Raw genomic sequence first — 12,663 nt, forward strand, 5'->3', positions numbered from 1 at the left:
TTTTACATTTAGATCAGTTCAGGGATAAAGACAGGAATTGAGAAAAAAAAAAGGAGAGAATGGGGAGAGGGAAAAAAGGGTAGAGACATAGCATGGATGGATGGAGTGGAAGGTGAGCAAAATAAAACAACAACCAAAAAACACCAAACGTCAGAAATGGAAAAGGAACCACACAAAAAGAAGTTGAAAGGAATTTGAATGTTAAACAGTAGATTTTTTTTCTTTTTAGTCCATTTAGGGCAGAAGATAGATAAAATATCTAAGAATTATATTTTTTACTTATTTATATGCATAAAGCATCAAATGTATTTTGACCTGGCTACATGGCATAGAAGGTAACAGAGATACATATTTGCAGAGCATCTATTTCAGTAAGATTTCTTTCAGGTTTTTGATATAATATTTAGATTGACCTTATATTGAGTTTTAAGGTCTCTTGGCAGATTTTTTTTTCTTTTTTATGAAGTTTAAAAATGATAACTAACTCAGAGAAGCATTTACTTTATGCTATTAAATATTAAAATAAATAAATGATATATAATATAATATACATTGTTATTTGAGTATGCATTTTCTCTTACCCACTGGAGGAGATTGGAAAATAGATTATAACCATAGATTGATTCAACATTTTGAATGTCTACATTGTCGATGTAACCAAAAGTTTATACATTTTAGTTTAAGTGAGAATTCATTGTCCCCAGATTGTGGCAGTTGTTGTCATTTGTTTCTTCCTTCTAACTGACTTCACACTTGCAACATAACCTTGGGCCTCTGAACTATTTCTTTTTCCAAAAGATAAATCTTGTATCAATTTCCTTAAGTATATGAAAATCAAATGAGGTAACATGAAACATGTCCTGAAAGGTAGCAAATTTAAAAAATTTAGAATAACTGGTTATGTTTATAAATCAGCATAAGACAGCAACTTCCTTGTTTTATCCTTCCTTTTGTGCATCCATTATAGTGCTCAGCTAGACTCCTGCCTATCCTTACATCTTGAGAGCCTTGAATAAAGCTTAGTCTAACTTCAATAAATATGTTTAATGTCAATGAATTAATCTTGTTTGTGCATATTTAATAAGGCACCTCCCTAAAATAGCATCCAATGCTAATACCATATGAGAGAGACCAATGCTTCCAAGCAGTTGTTGGCACTGAACAACACAGGGTTTATAAAGCAGGTCCTCTGGAAAACTTTGTTTGTAATTTACTTGTATTAACAGGTTAGTCGTATCTAGGATTTTATTTTTAGGTTACGCACATTGTTCCTCCAGAATATGCAATACTAATTATAACTAAACTTACGTAGTTGAAAAAATGTTGGACTTATAAAAGGAATTATTCAGAGGCCCAATAACCTCTGTATGCAGCTATCTTCCAGCCTCTTTTGCTGGTTATTGTCAAAGTCCTGAACTCCCCCAGGCCCTCCAAGCACAGCCATTCACAAGCCTCATTTTCACTTGGCTTTAATTGGTCTCTCAGCCATGCTGGTGCCCCAGGCCTCTCTTGGTGGGTTAAGCTGCTGGAGAAGTGCCCTTAGGATCGGGGCTTGTAAAAGACCTTAATTTGCTTAATGTGGTGCTCAAACTGGACAACAGATTTTGTGAACCTGCCTGCTTCATGTAAGTTTCCCCAAAGGTTATTTCTCACTCCCACTTTGATGACTTTCAAGTTGCCAGTTTCCCACTCCTACAGATCTCTAACTTTTCTCCTTAACAATGAATTCACTCTTAAGGAAAACCTCAGATAACATAGTGTCTTGCCATATGGCACCATTACTAGATTTGGTCTTCAGGAATGCACCCATAATTTTCTTTCACCAGACTGAAACTATTGAAATATAATGGAATGAAATAACTAACCACATAAACTTCATAAGATTAAATGGGCTTGGCACAGTTTACCTTCAGAGGAGAATCACCCGAGGGAAGGGGCAAAAGCAAAAAGGCAGAATTAGATTCAGTCCAATATCCACCAGGAGCTGAAGTGTCCAACCTTAATCTTAATAACTAAATTGATGTTCCCTGTTTAGGTACATTTACACTTCAGCAAAAATTATTGCCATTTCTTTTAGGGACTAGCACATGCAGTAGAAAAATCCCTGAAAAAAATCCTTCTTGTGTCCAGGGGAGGTTACAGTTTGGTTCCCACAGGAAGGAGTTTACAGTGTAGCCTGGCTCAGCTCCAGGCTGAGACATCATGGTGATCACCTGCAATGAAGATGTTCTGTTGTTATTAGTGGCAGCAAGGGTGGCAATGGTGGCAGTGGTTGTTGTTGGTGGTGATGGTGATAGTGGTTATAGCGGGCTGTTACTTTTGATGGTGATGATGGTGCTAGAAAGTGTGACGGTGGTGGTGGTGTTAATAATGGTGAAGGTGGTAGTAGTGTTAGCACAGCCTTATTCCTGGTATTTCCTTTCTGTACGTAATAGATTTATCATTGGGACGGACTGGATCTCCCTTGAACTATCTAAAACAAAAGGGAAGGTTAGGGGATGTGACGAGAGGGGTTAGTGCTGTTGGAGGCTATCCTAAGGATATAAGAGAAATCAAGAAACCTTGACCTCATGCCCAGGCTTCTTGGCAACTCACACACAGTTGCATAAGCAGCTACTCTGGAAGACTGGTCAGTTGTGCAGACAGGCCACGGAAAACTGAGCCATGTGGTTCACTACCGTGGAACCACCTCAGTCTCTTCCTCAAATCTAACACGGACTCGCCATTCCACTTAGAATGAAATTCTCAGGCCTCCGTGTGCTCTCTGAGGTCCCTCACAATCTGTGGTCCCTCCATCTCGCAAACCCATCTCAGTCCACTGACTCCACACTCTGCTCTAGGCACGTGGACTTCCTCTTTGTTTATCAGCCTCTCCAAGGGTCTTTCATTGGCTGTTTCTTCTTTCTGGAAGGCTCTTCTCCCAACTCATCACTTCATGGTCCTCATTTCATTGAACTCCTCCTTGGAGAGGCTTGTCCCAACTCCTCTTGCTAAAGCCTCCTTTTCCCCAGGCACTCCAGATCACATGCCTTGCAGCTAGCACTGATCTTATCTGGAGCTACCAATGAGTTTTCCCTTTTAATAAACCTGAGCCAGTGTAGTCTGCAAGCACAAACATTTTATAACTTGAGTGAAAAAAATAAAAATAAGACAAGCTGCCTTGATTAAGGAGCATGACTGTAGCCTGATTTTATGCTGTTGGTTATCGCATGGCTGTAAAGAGGAATGCACATCTAGCTAATGGGGATATGCAAAACTTGTTATGGGCATTAAAGCTGCTTTTTGTGAGTGTCATCTGGCTACATCACAAAATGTAATGTTTAAAGTGAAAGATGTGACCAGAAATAATAGTTCTGCAGTGATTAAGAGAGAAAGGCCATAACAACTATTGCATCCAGTGAAGGCTAAATTTAATAGAAAAAAACTGCATGTGCACAGTAATAGGTTTTATAGTTATACATTTATAGCTACTAAAAACATTATCAAGTAATTTCCCACAGAAAATAACTTTGTTTCTATGAGTCTGAAATGCTCCCCAAACTCCGTTTTTTCCTCCATTAAAACTACTGATATTGTAATTTTATTTTTGTAACTTTTTATTTTGCTATAATGTCAAATTTATAGAAAAATTTCAAGATTAGTACCAGAAACTTCCATATACACTTTAAGCAAGTTCAGGAATTGTTTGTTTTGCCCCATTTACTTTATTTATCTCTCTTCCACTCATATGCATACATGCATATGTTTATATTTATTAATTTTGGAACCATTTGAGAGTAATTTGAAGACATAATGCCCCTTTACCCCTAAATACTTAATTGTATATTTACTGACAACCATAGTGCAATGATAAAAATCAGAAAATTTAATTTTGGTGAAGATAATATGTGATCCATAACTCATATGCAAATTTTTCAAATATATGAGTATTGGAATTTATATATTTTTTCCGCCTAATCTAGGATGTAAATCAAATTGAATAAATTGTTGCTAGTATCATTCAATCTGAACAATGACTTTCTCTGAAAGTCATTCTCTGACTTTCTTAACTTTGTTATATTTGAATAGTATAGGCCAGTTATTTTGTTAAATATTCCTTAAGTTCATTCATTTTTTTCTTGTTACAGGGCAGAAGTGATGACTTCCAAAGTCTTTACATGTCATAGTTGTAGAAATTGAGCGTTTTTTATAATTTCATTTTTTCCCTTCTATTTTAGCTTGGTAGTTATAACTTTGTTTTCTTTCCCAGTCTCAGTTTCCTTACATGTGTGCAATGATTGATATCTAACTGAAGACTAGAGAAGGATGTTCTGCATACTTATGGGTCTCTGTGCACCTCTGTCTTCTCCACTACCCTGTCCTCTGAACTCCAGGCACCTTAGCCTGTCCAGACTCTCAGCTCCATCCTCTAGACTTGGGAGGCCACTGGACTCCTCCCTCATTCCTATCCCTTTGCCATGGGCTGGAAGCTCTTATGGGCTGAAAACTAAGGTAATCCTGGTGTTCTCTTGCCTGTTTTCCATTTCTCAGAGATTGCTGTTAGTTTTTGCTTGTTTGTTTGTCTTTTCCTGGTGTTCAATGTTTTAAAAAACACTTTTTATATATTTCGTCCAGTTTTTTAGTTAAGGTGAAAGGTTAAATGTGATTCATGTTTCTCCATCTTGTCTGAAAGCAGAAGTCTATTCTGAAGTAATTTAAATTATAATAAAAATTGAGACTGTTTTCTTTATTTGAAATACAACTTTATATATTATTAATATGAATTTATTTAAAATACTATAAATTAATACTATTTAACCATATCTCCACATTTATCCAAATAATTGTTTTAATTCTTTTGGCTTCCAATTTTTATAAATTAAAACATTCATGCTTACCATATCGACATATCACGATATGAAAAGCTTTTTCTATTTGCACCTCTGCTTCCTTTACCTAAAGCTCCCCTTTCTCACATTTGTTATCTCATTTGTCCATCTCAGACACCTCTTTTGACTGTTCAGAGCTATATTACATCTGATAGAAGAAATAAGACCTAGTATTTGATAGATCCATGGGGTAATTATAGTTTATAATAATATATCATATATTTCAAAGTAGTTAAAGAGAATTATTCAGATGTTACTAGCATAAAGAAAACAGAAATATTTAAGTCAATGGATGTTCCAGTTACACTGATTTTGATCTTTATAAATTACATGAGTGTATTAGATTAACACATAAATCTCCGAAAAAAGGAAATAACAAAAATTAGGGACTTCATAACTTATCTCTTCCAGAAGTATTCAATTTTAAAAAGAGGAATTTTAAAAAAAGCAATGTTCATCTGCAAAATGTAAAGTAAAAAAAAATAAAAAAAAAAAAAATAAAATAAAAAAAAAAAAAAATAAAAAAAGCAATGAACAAATATCCACCCAGGGCTGGTCTGGCACCTGCAGGATCCCTGGAGATCCAAGCTACCTCCATCATTTTACTTTTATACCTCAAGCATGATGCTGCCATTTTCTTGGCCCAAGATGGCTACCGACTTCCAGACATCTGTGTTCCAGAGGCAGGAGAAAGGGGACAAAGGCCTTGCTGTTAATCCACCTTTAAAGAGGCTTACATGCTTCACCAAAAATGTCTGCTATTACTTTATTAGCTGGAATTTGGTCTCAAGGAATGCTGGGATCTTTGCTATTTTTAACTGTGCACACTGCTGTCCAAAACAAATCAGTCTCATTATCAAGGAAGAATGAGAGGATGATATGGGAGAGATACTCTGGCTGTCTGTGTCAGGGTCTTTCCACAGCCCCCAAGCTAACCCTGAGCTTTTGTCCCAACCTGGGTGGGGCTGGCCTTATCCCCAGGTGTCTCACCCAGCCCTGGGAGACCTCCAGACTCCAATCAGGAAATCATCTATGGCTCTGTTGCCACTTTGGGCTTTAGGATTTCCTTCTGACGTCTACCCATAAAGCATTATGTACTTGGACCTGCCTCAACTGTCCCTGCATCCTGGGAAACTGAGATGCCTCAAGACTTTTCATCATCCCAGGGCTGCTCTCCTCTGGGGCAAATCCAATTCTTTCTAGTTTTGTTCTTTATTCCCATGGACGAAAAAAACAAAATATGTTTTGATCCTGGGGAATTACCCAAGCTAAATCCATCTTAAACAGCAAGGCAGGCAAGTAAACCAGTGTCGAAGTCAAATTAAGGAGCACTTTCACTAGATAAGGCGAAGTAACGTGTGCCAGGGTGTCATGCTGATGACATCCTCTGAGCAGTGGCCCAGGGACAGGCAGCACTGAGTTTCAGAAAGCTGTATGTCAAGCAGTGATTAAAATTAGTGGCTGCCATTTCCAGACAGAGAAATCAATACCAATGAACGTAACGTTTGCCTTCCAGGGACAAGGACAAATGGTTCAGGCCACTGCAGAGATGTCCTCGCAGAGGAGTGCACTGGACTGCAAAGGCCCATGAGTGGCACCTAATGTGCTCTTCTGATGCTCATGCCCCAGAGGCAGATTTTGAAGGTCTAAACAAACACGGAAACCCAGAGAGAAGAAGGAGGTAGGGAATTTAAAAGGACTACTGTCCTATTGTTTCTCAGTTTTAATCCTTTCATTCATTTTGGTTTTCTCGCAGAAACTTGTGTGTTTCTGTTTGCCAGATGGAGTAACCAAAAATAATTGAAAACATCAGTAATAACATTACTTTCTGAATTAAAAACGAGTAAAGCTTTATTGCCCTACAAAAACAAAGTATCGAAGAGCATAACAATGTATGTCGGTAGCCCTAAGGAAGACAGGCAAAAGTTTATGTGATTAACAAAATGTACCCAGAGGTCTTGAAGAGTATTGTTCTTTAAATTGAAGCTTTTATTGAGATAATTGTAGATTTGCATGCAGTTGTAAAAAAATAATACATAAATATCCCACGAACCATTAGCCCCATTTCCCCCCAATGGCAACATCCTGTAAAATATCACATAATATCACAATCAAGTTATTCACATTTATACAATTCAGAGATCACGGCTATCTTATTCAGATGTCTTCAGTTTTATGTGTGTGCATGTGTGCATGTATTTAGTTCTATACAATTTTATCACATGTAAATTTCAGTATCTGCATTGCAGTCAAGATGCTAAGCAGTGGAATCATTATGAGGCTCTGTTATGTTGCCTTTAACAAACTCTCTCTACCCCATCATCCCTAGCCTGTGACAATCACTGCCTCACATTACATTTCTAAAGTTTGCCATTTTAAAAATGTTATATAAATGGAATCATTAAGTATGTAACATTTTGGGGTGGGCATTTTTTACTTGATATAATTCCCTGGATATTCATCCAAGTTGTTGCATATATCAGCAGTTTGCTTCTTCATACTACTGAGTAGAATTCAATCATATGTATGTAGCACAGTTTAATTATTTACCTACTTAAGGACACCTGGGCTGACTACAGGTTTTGCCTATTACAAACAAAGCTTATATGGACATTCAGATGTAGTTTTCATGTAAACATATATTTTAATTTTTCTGAGATAAATTTTCAAAAGTTGTGTGTTCTGTTTTATAAGCAACTGCCAAATGGTTATACAGAATGGCTGTGCTATTTTGCATTCCTACGAGCAATGTATGAGTGATCAAATTTATCTATTTTCTTCCCCAATTTGGATGTGATCACTATTTTATATTTTAGTCTTTCTGATATTATGTGTAGTACTATCTCATTGTGATTATAATTTTTATTTCCCTAGTGACTAATAATTCTGTGCATTATTTCATGTGCTTATTTGTCATCTGTATATCCTTTTTGATAAAGTTTTACACCTTTTGCTCCTTTAATAATTGCATTTTTTACTGCATACTTGAGAGTTCTTTATGCAATGTACATATTAGTCCTTTGTTGTATATGCAATTTGCAGATATTTTCTCCCAGTATGCAGCTTGCCTTTTTTTCTCCCAGTCTGCTTGTCTACAGCTTATTCTCTTAACAGCATCTTACACAAAACAAATATTTTGTGATTAAAAAACAAAGTTTTCAATTTTGATGAAGTCCAATTTATCAATTATTTTCACAGATTGTGCTTTTGGGTACAAAATGTAAGAACTCTTTGCCAAGACGTAAATCCTAAATATTTTCTTCTCTTTTCCTAAAAGCTTTGTAGTTTTACATAATCAGTCCATGACCCATTTTGAGTTAATTTTTTTTTTCTTTTTCAGTAATAGTAACAGAATAGGAATAATGCAACCCCCAAATAGTGATTTAGCAGTTTTACAGAAAGCTAAAGATGAAACAATTCCAAAATAGAAGTGAAGAGGGGAGTCACTAAACGCAGTCTTCACCCAGCTGTGAAGGATAAACCAGATTAGCAGGCATGTGGCAACCTTATCGTCAAGGCTTGTTTGATAGTCTCTGGAAATCTGTAAATAAATCCCAGAACTATGAAAAAAATTCTAAAGAAGCATGATGCTGTTCTTTACTTAAAAAATAGAATATCATCTTTTCCCATGTCCCTTGAAAGGAACAACATATAATTTAAGGTCCTCTATTCCTTAAACCAGTGTTTCCATTGTGTGCTTCCTGGACCAACACCATCAGCAGCACCTGGAAACTTCAAAACATAAACCCTGGGCTCTACTCCAGGCCTATTGAATCAGAAATTCAGGGGCAGTTCCGGCAATTTGTGTTAACAAGCTCCCCAGCTGTTTCTGATGCCCGCTAAAGTTCAAGAACCACTGCCCCAAATCATGTTTATTTTCCATTTTAAGCCTTTGTAAAGATTGTATAAGATAGGGATTATCATATAACTGAACGTAATGCATTTATAATTCACACTTCCGTGGGCTTTCTATCTCTTTAATGTACTTGGAACTGTAAAGCAGAGGGTGAAACTGACAACATCCCCACCACAGGGAGGTTGGCATTTGCACAGTGACGTTCTGGGAGACTTTTCAAGCCATAAAAGGATAGATGTGAACATTAAGAGGGAGTTGTGGCACTAAATATTTTCCCACTGTCCCAAAACAAGACGATTTTCCATGACTTTTCTCAGAGGATCATCCTCTATACTGAGAGGTGGGACAAGAAGGATATAATTTTAATCCAACACAGATTAAATGAATTGACATGAATTCAAAGAGGATGGTTCCCCTCCGGTTGACAGGTTTCTGATTGGAAAGTAGCTCATGGACTACTGTTTGCCATAGCAACATTGTATCCATCCATTTGACTCTTTCTTATCTATGACTTTTAATGATTTTTTATCTTAATTTCCTATCTGTTAAGAGTTTGGTATTTCTGGGAGTTTCCCTGTCTTCCTCTCAACTCCCCGATAATGTTACAACATATTTCAGTTTGTTTAAAAATTGGAAAAATTATTTTTGCACTCGTGAGAGTAACTTAATATCCTTTTGAAATAGAGATAGATTCCATAGACCATTAAATTGTCCTTCTAAAGTATACAGTTTGGTGGATTTTATTACATTCATAAGGTTGTGGCACCACCACCACTATCTAATTCTAGACCTAGATGGAAAATGAAGTAGTTTCCCTCTCTTAATTCCTGGAAACATGTTTTTCCTTAAAGTCTTCATGAGAAAGTTTCAGAAATTGAAGAAAATTCAGATTCAGCATGATAGCAACTATAGATTCACAGGAGGTACTGAGTAAATATGAAAAGCACAATAGCATTAGGTAATAACTTGAGTTACACTTGGCTTGCTTTTTTTTCATTTAATCATAATTATTTTATTTTATTCATTTTTATTTTTAATTTTTTTTATTTCAGCATATTATGGGGGTACAAATGTTAAGGTTACATATATTGCTCATGTCCCCCCTCCCCCCTAGAGTCAGAGCTTCAAGCGTGACCATCCCCCAGATGTTGCATATATCACTCATTTATCTTTGTATACATACACTTGGCTTGTTAATTGCAGCGGTAGTTGAGCATAGGCATTTCAGTCCAATTACATAAACTGATTAGCATGATTTCACTCTTCTTCTGGTATAGATCCTAAAAGAGTTAGAGAAGTTGGAGAAACAATTATCTACATTTCAGAGAAAACAGATTAAAATGAAAAGATCCCAGACTTCCCTCTTCTTCAAGATGTTAGCTATCACAACCCCCAAGAAAAAATTGAAGTACTATAACCTGGCTAAATTCATACAAGCAATAAAAAATATCCCAGTGTACATATCAACACCAGCTTTGGTGGGTGGGGTTAGTGTAATGTATGGGATAAAAAAGCCTCACAATAGTGGATATTGAAATAACTACTGACTATCTGACAAGAAGGCCACCAAGAAGCAAGGGCGTCCTGCAAGGGAGGGGTTCTGGGGCAGACCAGTGGAGTCTGCAGGGCGGAATGAAGACCAGTTCTCTCTCTCTTCTTCTTGTTCCTGGATTGTCTCACATCTTTCCGGAAAACAGTGCTGTGGATCCAGGCTTCCAGCTGTTTGTATTCAGATCTGTGATCCTGCCAAGTCTCATATGACCAAATTACTGGCAGTTTTGAATCCTGCGTAAGTGACTTGGGACCATTTCTCTGCATCCAGATGAGCTAAGCCACTTTGAGGAATCCTGCAAACATTCAAACTCGGGAGCATTTTTCCAATCCTGCTGCAGGCCCTTTACTGCACAACACTTCCACCTGGGACACAGAGACCAAGCAGGGGAGAGCTCCATCTTGATAAAACACAGAGAAAGGGGTTTTGACATCAACATAAATGCCTATGGAGAGATTAACCACACAGATCTCACTGCCTGGCCTCTGAGGCATAAGTAAGAGCAATTACTCCAATTGTTTGATCAATGTGCTGACCTGCGGGGTCGCGCCAGACTTCAAGGAGAGCCAGGGTTTCTGAGGGACAGCCAGACACTCAGCACCAGATTCTTACTCTGAAACCAAGCAGCAGCCCAGCTGCTACTATTGGAGCTGCATGAGAACAGTGTGTCGTGTTCTGGGCTTCTCTTCTGCAGGGAGCCAGAAACCAGGGCCCTGCAGTTTGCACAGCTCAGACACCCCGAGGCCACCCCAAGGACCTGAGTCCTTCTACCTCAAAACAGAGGAGAGTTTCAGAGGAGTCTGGACCATGACAACAGGGGCTGTCATTTTCTGGATGACAGCAGGGTTAAGGAAAATATCCACTTACTGGTTTTCAAACTTGATGAAAGAGGGAAAGCATGAATGAGAGACACAGTTGTTTAAAATTCAAATATAGCCAAATGTAAGAGCAAGATGCCATAAATTACACGCCAACTCACATTTTAGGGACACAATTGATTAAAGTTCTATTTAAAGATGCATTTTAGTATGTGATTTTTGTTTTAGGAGAAGAGTCATAAAGGAATTCATCAGCTATCTAAGAATTAACATGAGTGTTCCATCATTTATTTCTGCATTTATTTATTTATTCGCTGGTCCATCCAATGATATGGGGCTCCAGCCATATTCTCTGTCCTGTCCTGGTTGGGGGGAGTGATGACATCTGGCTTCCATGTAGGGTGCCCAAGGACCAGCCAGTGGGGAGCTTCAGCACGACTGGCAGGAAATGCAAGCAGAGCCTAAACTTCCTGAGCAGCCATCTGAGCCTGCGTGCTTTTTCCTCCTTATTTTTCTATTGCTTGATTTCTCTATCCCAAATGATTGGTATATTAATTATTGACATTCTGAAAAAAGAGAACAATCCTGGATGCACATTTTTCTCTCTCAATCTACAGAACCAGTATATTCAGTATACGACCTCAATTTTCATTGTGAAGGAAAAATGACTGGCTCAAGAAAGACATTTTTCCATACCTCTTAAATATTTTTTGTGCTCACAAGAAAGGCAAACATAATTTAAATACAATTTGGAATACAGATACATCTTTATTAACATTTTCAAATTGTCAAATTTCAGATAAAAGAAAGTTCTGTTTTGCAAATTTAAGGATTTGAGCCCAGGCAAAAAAAATAGATTTAAATATAAAAGTGTTAAAGTGTCATTATTATACATTTTCTTCATAAATGAACCTGATGAACTTAATAGGTTGAAAGATAGCTACTGAAAGTCAATGATACTGAATCATATTTTAACCTTTAGCTTTATGACAGAATAAAACATCAACGGTGATCTTATTCACATTGTTTTTGCAGTTGTCAGAGTCTGTCATATAATCCTGGAAGCTTCATGCATCACGGTGAAGTAGAAGCATCATATTTAGCCTGCAGCTTCATCTGAGATATGGCTCTTTGGTCTGTGCTAACACTGACAGATTTTTAACCTGTCTTTTTTTAACATTAGACTGGGGTTTTGCAAGGCCTATTCCCATTGCTGCATCTCCTGGAATGGCAGTTTGAAGTCTGAATAAAATCCTTTATTAGCTTGAATATGTGAGGATCCCCAAAACACAACAAGGTACAATTAACTCTCTCCATTTAGATCCTGCACTGAATCCTAGGAAACAGGAAGTGAACAGAGACATGAAGCAGAGACTAGCTGGATAGCCAGACAGAGCCAGTTTGAATACACCCCTCAATGATGCATTCAAAATGTCTTTTTATACCTCCAGGGAACTTACCAGAATCATTGCTAACTGGTATAACAAAGCTTGATAATGGCATGAAAAAGAAATTTTGGAAGGACAGGCTAAATTCCAGATATAGACACCATATCACCATCAATCATGA

Source organism: Microcebus murinus, chromosome 11 (genome assembly GCF_040939455.1).
Source record: "Microcebus murinus isolate Inina chromosome 11, M.murinus_Inina_mat1.0, whole genome shotgun sequence".
Lineage (NCBI taxonomy): Eukaryota > Metazoa > Chordata > Mammalia > Primates > Cheirogaleidae > Microcebus > Microcebus murinus.